The sequence below is a fragment of the Octopus bimaculoides genome, chromosome 24 (assembly GCF_001194135.2).
Source record: "Octopus bimaculoides isolate UCB-OBI-ISO-001 chromosome 24, ASM119413v2, whole genome shotgun sequence".
In the NCBI taxonomy this organism is placed as follows: Eukaryota; Metazoa; Mollusca; class Cephalopoda; order Octopoda; family Octopodidae; genus Octopus; species Octopus bimaculoides.
Window position 1 is genome coordinate 15233869 of NC_069004.1, and position 4281 is coordinate 15238149.

The following is a 4281-nucleotide window of genomic DNA, read 5'->3' on the forward strand; positions in this document are numbered from 1 at the left end:
GTTGTTCTCTGCACATTTTCAGTGTTTATCGCTCCTGAGCATCTGCCACATACAAAAACTATCTTCCCAGTTAGCCTTCCTTTGATATTGCTGCACCTCTTAAGTGTCCATAGCTTATACTGGCTACATCTTATAGAGTTTCTATCAGGGCCATCATTCTTTTGTAGCAGCCATCTATTTATTTTTCAAGCTTTTTGGTGAGGGTCCATGTTTCAGTACCATATAACAAAACCATGGAGAGAAACAACCTAATTTTCAATTTACTTGCCATCTAAGAACTCCAGACTTCATGCAGCTTGTGACATGCACTCCCAGCAAGTGTCTTCTGTACAACAAAGTCGTTTGCACTGCTTTGCTTTGAGGGTCAAAAAAATAAGTACCAGCTGGGCACTGGGGTCGATTTAATCAACTTGGCTCTTACTCCAAAACTGCTGGCCTTGTGCCAAAATTTGAAACTAATAATTAGTCTTGTTCTTTTAATGATACAATAGCTGTAAGGCCATGGACTACTGATCACATTGTTATGAGTTCAAATCTTATTAGTGTCATTGTTTAGTGCTCCTTGAGCAAAGCATTTAATTCTGCTAGATCCAGTTTGCCTCAGTGAACAAGCCTGCTTAATGATAGAGACTGTAAAAACAATTAAACAGTTGCTCACGCTGTTAGAAATAACAGCCAAACCTCACTCAAATCAAACCTTACTGCCTTGATATATATATTAGACAAATTGCAAAAACAAAAAGAAAAAAGACAATTCACAGCTGGAATGTCTGATCATAGATCAGTGTAATTAAGGCTGACTTAGAGCTAAACAAGAATAACCATTTAATTAGACATGAAAGCTAGCCTCAATGAGGTCACTCGCAATGCTAGAAATAGTAGCCAAATATCCCTAAAATAGTGCCCTACCATTTAAAAAAAAAAAAAGAGGATATTGTTTGATAATAATACAGTCATAAATAAATCACGACTGAAAGAAGATGGGATCACTAGGGTAGGAATACTTTAAATCATGTTTGTTTTAATCAGGACTGAGCCGAGACTAATTTACCAATAGCAGCCACTACTCTAACCATGCAACCGCAGAAAAATAAGAGACAAAATGCATTCTATGTTCAAATCTTGTTCAGGTATTCAATACCCAGTACTGAAAAACTACCAGCTGTGAACTGAGAATTCCATCAGCTTTGCACCTCACCCTAACCCTAACCCTTTACCCAGGATTTAGAAAATGTGGAAGAAAAAGAATAAAAAGACAAAAATAAGAAAACCCTATTAATACTAAGATAATCATTTTAGTGCAGTGAGTAACAAGTCTAACTGTTTTGTAGTATCTACTCCAGTTGCTCTGAGTTCAATATCAGCTGAATTTCTGCATTTCAGCTTTCCAGTTGGTAAAGCAGATTGACTAGTAAGATAATCGGGTCAATTCTATTATTGTTCCCATTCGTAATAATAATTTTTTTTTAAAAACCTTACTATTGTATTAATACTTGCAGGAATGTAGTAGTAGTAGTAGTAGTAGTAATTTGTTAAATAAGAATATGTCTTTACATAGCAAAATAACAGTCACTGTCTACAAAATTAACATTATTGTAGCTTTAATTCTATCATCATTATTCATATAATTTTAAATTAAAAAAAAAAAAAGAAATAGAAATTATTTATTATTATTATTATAGTTATTGTTATGTTTTTCCCTGCTCGCAACTGACCCAGTTTCAATTTGCAATTGGAACCAGTTTAATTACATCGTTGATGCCTTTGGAAAGGCCCGAACGGTAACATCAGCTTCCACACCACTCCAGCCTGGTTCTCATTAATTCCATTGAGATTCAATGAAGCACTCCTTTCACTATTTTGTTGGTACAAAATAAATCAGTCCAGCTAATGCTGTTCTCTGCTATTGACTACCAAGTGCTTTAATCAATACATATATATATATATATATATATATATATATATATATATACACACACACACACACACACAACCACGACACCGCCATACATAACTATAGCTTCATCAAAGTCAATGAAATGGATACCAGTTCGATTTCCACTAAAATATAGTAGTTATTTTACATGTGAACGAATGGATAAATGTGTGTGTGTTTATACACATACAAGTTGCATGGTCGTATACTTATAAATACACACACACACATAATCACAAACACACATACTGCATGTATCTATGTATGTTTGACGAGGAGATAGGGAAAAGATCATGGTGAGTCACTCATAGTTTAAAATGATTCCAAGACTAAACATCGAAATAGAATGTCTTCCAATTGAGTGTAGGACGAGTGGGGTGAAGAGTATTAGAATTAGTGGTTTTTGGGGTAGAGGGAATGATCATTTCCTCGATTTTCTTTTATTTAATGCCTTTCGCCAACGGATAGTGAAAAACGGATAATTTATTTGGTGATTTTAGCAACAAGCCATCAATCAAGGTTGTACGTAAATCAAATACAAAGCCATTGACAAACAGCCAAATATTGGGATCGATAAGTAAATAAATGGAGATCGATTTTGGGAGGGCTAAACAAAGAACTACAATGTCAGGAATGGTTGTAGTTGATGGAGGAATTTTGTTGCATATTGTTTATGGAGAGGGAATGTTAACGATTACCAAGAAAGAAAATATGATTCTGTTATAGTAATAAACATATAAGTCTTCATTCACCAATAAGTCTGCTAGAATATATATGATTAATGAAATAAATGGAACAAAGAAATCGTTCGTTCCATTATGAACACAATTCCATTAGTAAATGGCTGTATTATTTAGCAAAATCATCCAAATGATACACACATATATGAGGATATATAGAATTCAAATTGTACGGATGGAGTAAAATAGTGTAGATTAGTGGTTAGGAAGTTGTTGTTGGAATTAGGATTGGTTGGCGATAATTAGATAGGTGAGTGGTTAAATAATAGCAGAGCCGTGTTGTTGGAGATAAACATATCGGAGAGTAGCTTTGAGAATAGGTAAACAAAAGTGAATGGCAAAATCTCAACGGTGGAACAACTTAACAGGAAAAAACATATTTATGGTTGAGAAAGAGGAAGAGTAAATTGTCGAAGAAGCAGCTGGGGTAAAAAAATGTGAGGAAAAAAGTAATGGAATATATTTTGTTACTGTTCGAAGCTATATTTATTTGGGGGGTACTTTTATATTTTATGTAATCTAAGAAGTCCGGGTTGGATAATTGACTAAAGGAGCTGGTTCGCCTGTTGTCTGCAACTACAATCTTGATAATAGTTTGACAGTAACCAAAACAAACAGTTATATGTATATAAATATATACATACACACACGCATGTATATATGTATATAAATATATATACACACACACGCATGTATATATGTATATAAATATATATACACACACACACGCATGTATATATGTATATAATATATACACACACACACACACACACGCATGTATATATGTATATAAATATATACACACACACATACGCATGTATATATTGTATATAAATATATACACACACACGCATGTATATATGTATATAAATACACACACACGCATGTATATATGTATATAAATACACACACACACACACACGCATGTATATATGTATATAAATACACACACACGTATGTATATATGTATATAGATATACACACACACACGCGCATGTATATATGTATATAAATATATACACACACACACGCATGTATGTATGTATTAAAGTGGAGTCTGACGGACTAGCCTGTCTGTGGGCTACACTTAAACTATATTCGATTATTTATTGAGTACTCGATTAATATTAGCCATGCTCCTCACTGAGCTATGTTTTATGACTTATCGTCAAAATGCATTATTTTTAAATGAAATTTTATAGGGGCACGTTCCCGAAGGTGCAGATCACAATTTTCCGGATGAAATTCTAGAAGAACCAAGAATTTTGAGGAATTTTGGATAGTTCTCGCAACCTTTATTTATTATTATTATTTTTTTCTTTTTACCTTTACATTATTTTTTGCTTGAAACATCAACATTACACAATCAAACACTCTGGAAAACCTATTTCTCAATAAAATGCCATTTAAAAAGAGATTTCTGGGAAAGCAGTCGGGAACTTGAGCAGGGGAGAAATGCATCAAAACCCCCTTAAAAATTTTTTATTTTGATTTCAACAGAATCGTAATGTAAACGTATCGCTGCCAAAATTTCATTAAAAAAATATCTAATGAAGAAACAAAATCTAGACTGGAGCACCAAACTGTAGTCATATACACACACAC

General features: G+C 33.4%; 1 protein-coding gene across 10 annotated transcripts in view; it reads right to left on the bottom strand.

Annotated features, from left to right (window-relative positions):
• The window catches only part of LOC106882402 (transmembrane protein 8B), an 81700-nt gene that overhangs the window by 69643 nt on the left and 7776 nt on the right, over positions 1-4281 (bottom strand). The window lies entirely within an intron of this gene.